At 41.1% G+C, this 11,238-nt stretch overlaps 1 pseudogene; it reads right to left on the reverse strand.

Moving 5' to 3' along the window:
• Window positions 1-1,150: 1,150 nt before the first annotated feature.
• LOC112442397 (Y-box-binding protein 1-like) lies at window positions 1,151-5,897 on the reverse strand (annotated as a pseudogene).
• Window positions 5,898-11,238: the final 5,341 nt, after the last annotated feature.

The following is an 11,238-nucleotide window of genomic DNA, read 5'->3' on the forward strand; positions in this document are numbered from 1 at the left end:
CTATGGCATTTTCCAGGCAAGAATACTGGAGTGGATTGCCATGCCCTTCTCCAGGAAATCTTTCTGATCCAGGGATTGAACCTGTATCTTTTACGTCTCCTGCATTGGCAGGAAGATTCTTTACCACAAGCACCACCTGGGAAGCCCCATATGGCTACTTAATGAGCATTTATTGAGCACCGACTCTGTTTCTGACACTGTTTCTGATGACAGAAAAACAGCAAAGAATGACAAACAGAATCTCTGCCCTTAAAGAGCTTACTTTCTAATGGAGGAAAACAAATATAAACAACATGAAAAAATGAAAAATAATAGATACCACAGTGATAATTAATATAGGATGATGTAACAGAGTGGCTGGGTGCCTCTGTTTAGTCAAGAAAAGCCTCCCTGAGAAGGTAACAGGCTGGGAACTGAGTGACGAGAAGGAACTAATCCTGCAAAGATTAGAGGAAGAGCATGTCAGTAAGAGGAGACAATTAATGCCAAGGCTTTATGGATGCTTTCTGAAGCAGAGTGGAAATGTGGCAATAGATAGGATCAGAAAGATTAGAGAGGACCAGATTGGATAGGACTGATGCTAAAGCTGAAACTCCAATACTCTGGTCACCTCATGATAAGAGTTGACTCTTTGGAAAAGACTCTGATGCTGGGAGGGATTGGGGGCAGGAAGAGAAGGGGAAGACAGAGGATGAGATGGCTGGATGGCATCACTGACTTGATGGACATAGGTTTGGGTGAACTCCGGGAGTTGGTGATGGACAGGGAGGCCTGGCGTGCTGCAATTCATGGGGTCGCAAAGAGTCGGACACGATTGAGCAACTGAACTGAACTGAACTGATTGGATAGGTCTCTGTAAGCCAGGACAGGTAATGTAATGTTATTCTCTTTTTTTAACTTAAACAAATCCTTTTGCAAGTTAAGACCTTTATTAAGATGGTGTTTTCAGTTTGTTGACTTTTTTTGAAAAAATCAAGTTGTAAACTTTCATTTACAACTTAAAAATGAGGTCCTTAAAAATCCCAGCTTCATAGATATGAAACAATTTAAAACCTTTAATGCTGTATTGAGAAAAACCAGGCTTCAAAAACAAACAAACAAACAAACAAACAAAAAAACAAACACATTTGTCATTACCAAAAAGAGATGTCTTTAGGTAAAAATGAAAACCCCATGCTGCAGGGACAGTGCAGATAGTTCTAGTCATTTGGTCAATGGGCAAAAAGTAACCAGTTAAGGTCTTCAGCTCCTATCTTCTGTTCATTTCTTACTGCTGGAATCTCATGTTCATTTCTTCTTCTTGGATGATTAAACTGGATGACTGCAGTGGTGACAGGCTGGCATTGACTTAGCACTGCCCTACTCAGTCAGCCCTGGGAGTGGATGAATTCTCAGTGGGTGGATGGACTGTATTTGTCTCTTTGTTGTCCTTTGGTTGAGGGTTTTCTGGGTGTCTGCGTCAGTAGTTGAAGTTGCAGCAGTATCCATATTGAGGTGGCCATTGACCTTGGTCTGGTGTCCTGGGTTTTCCTTCTCTTCTTTATTGCCTTCCTCTCTAGGCTGTCTGACAAGGAGGAGCCCTGCAGAAGTTTGGTCTCTAACCTGATATATATATTCTTTCTCATGGGCTTACCTTTTTCTGCATCCTGGTTGTCAGCTCCCTCTGTCCCTGCTCAGTGTGCAGGAGGCTTGGAATACTGTGGTCCCCACCTAGGCGGTCTCTGCATGTGGTAAGGTGGACACCGGGAGCACACTTCCATCCCTCAATTTCTGCCACTCTCACTATCTTGGTAACTCTGCTGCTCATGGCGTGGAGGACCCTGCATGGACCACGCCTACCTGCTTGTGGTCCGCGCTGACCGCTCTGCACTGTAATTCCACCAGCCCCTGTAACATGTGCTGCCTACCCCATCTTTTCTTTTTTCAACAATGTCATACTCCATACTTTCTCCATCTCCTACCCTGCCAAGGTGCTTCTGGGGTTCTTCTTCTTTATGGCGGTCTGGTGTACAAATACACCAAGGAAGACCTTGGTGTCATTCCTGTCGACGAAGCCACATCCGTCTCTTACATTGAACTGCTTGGCTATTCCCAAACCCCTCCGTGCAAAACCTTCACGTCCCTCCTGCCTTCATTCATCATGCCTTTGTAAAGCTCTCCAGAGAATGAGACTAGACACAGGATTTCTTTTTTCCATCTTACCACACTTCCAACTTCCTGAGATATTTTCTCTGTGGCAGACTCCCACCCTCACCCCATTAAATAAAAGACACTGATGAAAGGATTGTGGGTTTTATTGAGAATGAAACAATAACCACAGGGGGTTGGAGAGAGTAATCTGGTCAGTCACGCTGCAATGGAACTCAAGTGAATGGAAAACTGAACTTGAAACTCTATGTGAGCTGATAGCATCAAGAACACAATCCCTGAGAACTTGTCTAATCCCCTCTCATCTCTGGGTTTCTAGAAGGTAATTAGCGATGTAGAAGGTAGTGTATGGAGTGCATACAGTGTGCTACCCTCTTAATGTATTTCATTTTATTTAATTCTCTATGTAATTCCACATGGTCGTTAGCTATCTCTCCATTTTACATATACAAAGACAAGGCTCTGAAAGACTAAATAATTTGTTTAAACCCAGTTAGAAGACTAGTAGTAGAGTCAAGATTTAAATGTGTTCTTTGTGTAACTTTTGTTCTTTTTTTCCTGTGCATAGGCTGAAAGATATGCAGTGGCGAGCTAAGGTATTTTAACCTCTTTCCTATTTTCTGTAACCGTGTTAATTAGGATTCTTCTAGTCTCAGTGATAGAAACCCAACTCTAAGCTGCTTTGAATAAAAAGGAAAGTTTGTGGGCTGACAATTTAAAATATTAGCTTTGGGTATAGCTAGATCCAGGTGCTCAAACAACATCATTGGGAATGAGTTCTCTACATCTCTAGATTCTGCAGTTATGTTTTGTTCTCATTTCCAGGCAAGCTCTCAATTCAAGATGGTTCCAAGAGAATGCTGACTCACTTTTTCACTTTCTAAGTCTCTGGAGAAAACCCCTTGTCCAGTTGCTTTGAAATTGGCTTTGAATTGATGTAAGCCTATTTCAATCCTGCAATAATCACTGTGTCCAAAAGATGGAACTAAGTGGATTGGTGAGACCTGTGATATGTATGGTGATATGTATGGTTTCACCTCTAGATCTAGGACATGTGCCAGGCACATAAACACAAAGTGGAAAAAAGTTAGCTCCTTGAGAAAAATATTGGGTTGCTATTATTAAAAAATAGAAGATATACATTAGATAGGAATAAACAATGAAAGGCCATAGTGATACTCTATTAATACCACCTTACCAAGGCTTTTCTTCCCCCCCTTCCCCTTTCTCCCTTCCTCCCTCTTTTCTTCCTTCCCCTATCCTTTATTTCTATAATGTTTATTAAGCACACATGTATACAGCATCTTCTTGGATACTTCTTTGGACATTATAAAATATGTCTCTCATGCGTGCTCAGTTGTGTCCTACTCTTGCAACCCTGTGGACTGTAGCCTGCCAGCCTCCTCTGTCCATGGAATTTTCCAGGCAAGATTACTGGAGTGGGTTGGCATTTCTTTCTCCAGGTGATCTTCCCAACCCAAGGATTGAACCTGCAAGGATCTATTATTATTATTATTCTCATAGAGTAGAATGTTGAGACCCAGAGGTTGAAATGACCCTCTTTTCTCTAGAAGAATTTGTCCATGAAGAAAACATAGTCAGAGCTGGCAAGCTTCAGTGATACTTATATGTCTAAACAAGAGAGGGATAATCATTTGTACCCATGAGAAATCAAACCTGGGACTTTGACCTCATTAGCACTGAGCTGCTAGCTCTATGGAATATAAAGCAGTGAATGGTATGAGAGAATTAATGCACATCCCAAATGTCTAATGTGTTACTAGCCTGAGAAGGCCCAGGGGCAAATGCAGCTCATTCTATGACTACAATATGAGCTATAAGTCATTAGGAGCTCTCGGAGGGGATTTATAAGGAAACACCCTCCATATATTTAGAAGCAAACTCTTGTCTTTATTTATTGTCTACTGTTTTTTAACATTGAGGGAATTGATGCTTAGTCTAAAGAAGCTATAAATGTGTTCGAGGCATAGTAGAATGGGATCTGTGGCTCTTCTGGAAGGGTGATAAATCATAGGTACCATTACCCTGGCTCTCCTTGATCAAAAGGTGTGTCAGGTCGAGCTTAGAAAATGAACCACTATTGCCTCCTGTGATTATGAGTCTGAGGTTTAACAGGCTTTTCTGAATCATCAACAGCATTAAGACATATCTCTGTCTAGGGCCTATGCTATCAAAAAATATCAGAAAGTGAATTACATAAAATATCAGAAATATTTTTTTAGATTTTGTTTTAAAAAATATATAGTTTTACAGTTTATTTTTTAAAAATTTATTATTTTAATTGGAAGATAATTACTCCACAATACTGTGATGGTGTCCGCAATATATCAACACAAATCAGCCATAGGCATACATTTTAATCTACCTCCATCCTTTACCCCCCTCCCACCTCTTTCCCCACCCTGTTCCTCCAGGTTGTCATAAAGTACAGGCTTTGGTTGCCCTGTGACGTGATTCAAACTTCCAAAGGCTATCTATTTTACATATGGTGAGGTATATGTTTCAATGCTATTCTCTCAAATCATCCTACCCTCTCCTTCTTCCACTGAGTCCAAAAGTCTGTTCTTTATGTCTGTTTCTCCTTTGTTGTCCTGTACTTAGGATCATCAGTACCATCTTTCTAGATTCCATATGTATGCATTGATATATGATATTTGTCTTTCTCTTTCTGACTTACTTCACTCTGTATAATAGACTCTAGGTTCATCCACCTCATTAGAACTGACTCAAGTGCGTTCCTTTTTATAGCTGAGTAATATTGCATTGTGTGTATGTACACAATTCCTTATCCATTCATCTGCTGATGGACATTCGGGTTGCTTCCCTGTCCTAGCTATTGGAATTGTGCTGCAGTGAACGCGGGGGCACATGCGTCCTCTTCATTTCTGGTTTCCTCAGCGTATTTGCCCAGTAGTGGGATTCCTGGGTCATAACAATATATTTTTATTTATTTATTTGGCTGTACCAAGTCTTAGTTGCAGAATGTGGTATCTTTGATCTTCGTTGTGGCATGTGGGATTTTTGTTTTTTAATCGTGGCATGCAGAATCTTTAGTTGTGGCCTGTGGGAGTTAGTTCCCTGATTAGGGGTTGAATCCAAGCCCCCTGCATTAGGTGCACAACGTCTTAACCACTGGCCCATCAGAAATACTAACTAATCTTTCTGCATTTTCTATTGGAGTGAATCTGGCAAAAGGAGGAGGCATGCTCCTGTGAACAACTATTCATTAGGACGTATTTCATAAATATTTATTGTGTACTTTGTGTCTGTCAAGCAGCAGGCTTAAAATGGACCCGTTGGTCCTTTTACTCAAAAATCATATGATCTAGATCTGGAATGGGTAAAATAATAAATGTACAAGAAGACAGGCAGACATTAGATTGAATCCCCATTCTCTCATCTGCAAATGTTAAAGTTTCTGCTTTTAGTTTCCTTTTAAATGGGTAAATATTACCTCCTATAGAAATAAAGTTAAAGAGACAATTTCTTCAGAGTGCCTATCATGTGGCAAAAATTAGGATGTCAGAATTTTAGCACTTTTCCTGTTTTCTACCACTTTGTCTTGACAAATTGCCCTTTTCTCTTCTTCCTCCCTCCCTCCCAACTGATCAAGAGCTAAAGGCAAAACTTACTTTATTAGGGAAGAACCCATCCTGTCTAGATTCTCCTGTATTCTCTCTTGTCCTAGGGCTCATTGACCGACTGGGATGGAGCATAGACTTGCCCATCTTAGAGGAAATAAACATTTTTCCCTCAAAGGAAAAGAATCTTAAATCTAGGGAGCGTTAATACATGTGCCTTTTATTTTTTCTTGTTTATTATGGTTTATTACAGGATGTTGAATATAGTTCTGCTGTGTTATATAGTGGGACCTTGTTGTTTATCCATCCTGTATGTAATAGTTTCCATTCACTAGTCTCAAACTCCCAGTCCAGCCCTCCCTTAGCCCCCTTCCCCTTGACAACTGCAAGTCTTTTCTCTATGTTGATGAGTCTGTTTCTGTTTCATAGATAAGTTAATTTGCGTTTTATTTTAAATTCCACTTATAAATGATATCATATGATATTTATCTTTGTCTTTCTGACTTGCTTTGCTTAGTATGGTAATCTTTAGGTCTTCCATGTAGCTGCAAATGTCATGATTTCGTTCTTTTTTAGGACTCAGTAACACTCTATTGTCTGTCTACCGATCTATCACATCTTCTTTATCTATTCATCTATCGATGGACATTAAGTTGTTTCTATTTATGGTTATTGGAAATGGTGCTGCTATGAACATAGGGGTGCATGTATATTTTCAAATTATAGTTTTGTCTGGCTATAATGTATATGCTTTTTAAATCCAGGAGAAATATTTACAATTATCAGACCCAGATGTGCATCAGAATCACCCTGAGGACCAGGTTAAAATATGTGGAAAAACTCTGAAGCAGTAAATCTCAGTTGGATTTTTCTGTTTAAAAAATGTTCACCACTGTGAACAGTAGATTCGATGCTAAAAACAAAAGGCTGTCAAGCCATGAAAGGTATGGAAGAAACTTAAGTGCATATTACTAAATGAAAGAAGCCAATCTGAAAAGGCTACAAACTATATGACATTATGGACAGGGCATAACAATGAAGACAGTAAAAAGATCGCTTGTTGACAGGATTGGGTGAGGGGAGAGGGATGAACAGACAGAGCACAGAGGATTTTTAGGGCCATGAAACTATCTGTATGATACTCTAATAGTGGATGTGCGTGCATGCTAGGTCACTTCACTTGTGTCTGACTCTTTGCAACCCTATGGACTGTAGCCCACCAGGCTCCTCTGTCCATGGGATTCTCCAAGCAAGAATACTGGAGTGGGTTGCCATGTTCTCCTCCAGAGTATCTTTCCGACTCAGGAATCAAACCTGCAGCTCTTACGTCTCGCTCATTGGCAGGTGGATTCTTCACCACTAGCGCCACCTGGGAAGCCCCTAATGGTGGACACATGTCATTATATTATGTGTGATGTATACATATTTAGGTTGCATGTATTATAAGGTTGCAGATAGAATAGGTGGCAGAGATCAGACTTAAACCCATGACTTTCTGACTACAAAGTCTACGATCTTTTTTCTGAACCAGGCTGCAAACAAGATTATAAACACAGAAGGTGTCACCTCTGCTCTTTGCTCCTGGACTAGGGGAGATACATCCTCCAGAAGAGGGAAGCTGACCTTTCCTCAGTATGCCTAAAAGGACTACACTCTGGTCTGCAGATGGTTCTCTGTACTTCTCAAAATTCATAACCGGAACAAGAAGTTTGCCTGGAGTCCATTTGATGGTTTATTTCAGGATATCTGGCCCTGGCAACCCATGGGATGCATATCAAGCAGGGAGTGAGGCCCTTGGACTGAATAAACAGCCGAAGACAGAAGTGGTGGATCGGCGTCAGACAGGGCAGAGGTGACTTGGCATCAACCCAGCCACACAGCTCCTTTCATTACTGTTCATTGGGATTATTATTAAATGCATTGCTTTTTCATCTTGATTTTTTTTCCTCTTGGCATACAAGAAGGATATTTATCTCAGGATAGGATTTTAAAGCCAAGTATCAGGTTTTAGGTCTCTAAATGCCACTCCTGAATTCATATCACAAAATACTTTATATTTCAATGAATGCACAAGAAAAGCAAAGCATACCAGAGCCCCAGAGTTCTGAATGAAGAGGTTTGGACGTACTCGGTTGGCCTAAAACCTTGTTTAGGTTTTCCCATAAGGTGTAATGAGAAAGCCTGGACAAAATTTTTGGCCAACCCAATATTTGCTTTCTAGAGTGATTCCCTGGTTCACTTTGTGCCTGTGGTGGGTCAGAAAGACACTGAGCAAAGGAAGAAATAGCTGGGTGATGGAAGACGTTGTGGAGAGATGATTCATATTGTGCCATCAAAGTGCAATTATAAATTAGGACTTGTTAAAAATTGTGTTTGGAGTTAGAATCACTAGTGTCTAAATCCTAGCTCTTCCATCTACCAGCTTTGTTATTTTAAGGAATTTCAGCTTTCCCAACTGTGAAATTGAAACATAGTGGGGATTTAAAAGGATAAGGCCTGTCAAGTGTTTAAGTGCTGGGCACTTATATGGCGCTCAGAAAAAGCAGGTTCCCTTTCTTCTCAGTTCTATTTTTCAGAGCTGATTCACAAGGTTAAGGAGGAAGAGGAGGAGCAGGAAGAGGAAGAGGAGGAGTTTCTTCTTTATATTTCCTTTCAGACCTCTTATCGGCAGAGAGATGTATGGGATATATAACTGAGGAGAGGAATAGATGAAATTTTTAGTTGGATATGTGGTCAAGGGGCTTCCCAGGTGGCACTAGTGGTACCCACTTGCCAATGCAGGAAATATAAGAAATGTGCGTTTGATCCCTGGGTTGGGAAGATCCCCTGGAGGAGGGCTTGGCAACCCATTCCAGTATTCTTGCCTGGAGAATTCCATGGACAGAGGAGCCTGGCGGGCTACAGTCCATAGGGTTGCACAGAGTTGGACACGACAGAAGCAACTTAGTGTGCCCAGAAACGTGCACGTGCATACACACACACACATGTGCACAGAGTAATCAAAACAAAGCAAAGAAGAAACTGAATGGTTTAGGTCCATATTGTGGGGGCTGGAGGTAGAAACAGAAGTGGAGAGTTGAGAAGATGTGAGAGTAAAGTGAAGTGTGAGGCAGGTATGGATAAAGTGCAGGCTTTTTATTGGGGCAATCTTCTATAGGCTCTTGTATAATTTTCTTGGATGGAAATTGTAAAAAGTTAATAAACAGAAACCTCGATTAGAGTTGGGAGATCAGCAGGGGGAGGGTTTACCCTGTGAGGTGAGCCAAGCCCAGCAGGAAGGAGAACACCTCCTCTTCTTTCCTGGCAAGGACTCAGCCAATGAACAGCCATGGACTTTGTTTGTTATGACCCTCCCAGCTTCTTTTTCCTCTCTATAAAAATGTTTTCCTTTTCTTGCTGTGGGGGGCCTTGCCTGAGGCTTGCCATGGTTGCAGACCCTGAATTGCAATTCTCTGCTGATCATGAATAAACCCATCTTCAGAGACGTATCAGGCAGTCTATTTATTTCAGGTCAACAGAATCAAAAAGTCACAATCAGGATGAGAAAAAAGGACCTGCCTTTATCTGCTTCAGTTTGAGTTATATTATTTTCAGATATTTGACCATCATCCCTGAAGGGGGTAATTTATTTATTTTTAATTTAATTTTATATTGGGATATAGTTGATTTACAATGTTGTATTAGTTTCAGATGTACAGCAAAGTGGTTCAGTTATATATATATATGCTGCTGCTGCTGCTAAGTCACTTCAGTTGTGTCCGACTCTGTGTGACCCCATAGACAGCAGCCCACCAGGCTCCCCGTCCCTGGGATTCTCCAGGCAAGAACACTGGAATGGGTTGCCATTTCCTTCTCCAAGGCATGAAAGTGAAGTCGCTCAGTCGAGTCTGACTCTTAGTGACCCCATGGACTGCAGCCCAGCAGGCTCCTCCGTCCATATATATATATATATATATATATCCATTATTTTTCAGATTCTTTTCCTGTGCAGGCTATTATTGAGTAGAGTTCCCTATGCTGTTCAGTAGGTCCTTGTTGATTATTTTATATATAGCAGGGTATATATGTTAATCCCAACCTCCTAATTTACCCTACCCCCCTCACCTTTCCCCTTTGGTAACCATAAGTTTGTTTTTCAAGTCTGTGAGTCTGTTTCTGTTTTGTAAATAAAGTAATTTGTATCACCTTTTTAGATTTCACGTATAAGTGATATCATATGATATCGTATGATTTTTCTCTGACTTCACTTGGTATGGTAATCTCTAGGTCCATTCATGTTGCTGCAAATGGCATTATTTCATTCCTTTTTATGGCTGAGTAATATTCAATTGTATATATGTATTATATCTCCATCCATTCATCTGTCAATGGACACTGCTTCCATGTCATGGCTATTGTAAACAGTGCTGCTGTGATTACAGGGTGCACATATCAAATTATGGTTTTCTCCAGATACATGCTTAGGAGTGGGGTCAGATATTTAACCATCATCCCTGAAGAGGGTACTTTAAATACACTTTCCCTTGCTCACTGTTTGTGACCTAAATCCTCTCCATCTATCTTGCTGCTGCTAAGTCACTTCAGTCGTGTCCGACTCTGTGCGACCCCATAGACGGCAGCCCACCAGGCTCCGCCGTCCCTGGGATTCTCCAGGCAAGAACACTGGAGTGGGTTACCATTTCCTTCTCCAGTGCATGAAAGTGAAAAGTGAAAGTGAAGTCGCTCAGTCGTGCCCGACACTCAGTGACCCCCTTGGACTGCAGCCTTCCAGGCTCCTCCGTCCATGGGATTTTCCAGGCAAGAGTACTGGAGTGGGGTGCCATTGCCATCTATCTTATGTTTACCAAATTCCAGAGTACTGATTTCCTTTCTTTTCTCATTCTAATGCCTTTCCTTGAATAAGGCAACTGCTTTCTCTTCTCTGGCCACTGTTCTCTTTCCTGGATTTGCCTGAACCTTGCCCTTTGATCCCTCATGCTCTAGCTGCTGCCCTAGATAACCCCTCATATGAAGGAGCCCTGTGTTCTGGAACTGACCAAGCCTTGGTTCACTTGACTGAGATCCCTCACTGAAATTAACTCACTTCCCTGTAAAGGGGAATCTGAAAGTCTTTGTCTTTGCCAGTCAGAGAATTTTGATGGCGATCATTGAACTTTACAATCAAAACAAATTTTAAGGGCCTCAGTTTGTTTCCAGTGGTAATCGGTTTGAAAAGGCATATGAAAGTACAAACTTGTTTTCATCTCTTTATCTGAGCATCAATGCAGAAAGGAACCAACCTGATGTAGAGAAATAAAATGAAATAATTAACAAGTTGCAGAATGTGAACCACCTAAGATAGAACCAAGCAGGCCCATTGGAGATAATGGTTATCTATTTGCAGTAAACACGAAGTGAGAACAATTTTTGTCTTGTGATAACATTCAACCGAAAGGAAGTAAATTAGATGTAGACAAGGCCAGGAGAGGATTACAAACACATGCAGGGC

Source organism: Bos taurus, chromosome 18, assembly GCF_002263795.3.
Source record: "Bos taurus isolate L1 Dominette 01449 registration number 42190680 breed Hereford chromosome 18, ARS-UCD2.0, whole genome shotgun sequence".
In the NCBI taxonomy this organism is placed as follows: domain Eukaryota; kingdom Metazoa; phylum Chordata; class Mammalia; order Artiodactyla; family Bovidae; genus Bos; species Bos taurus.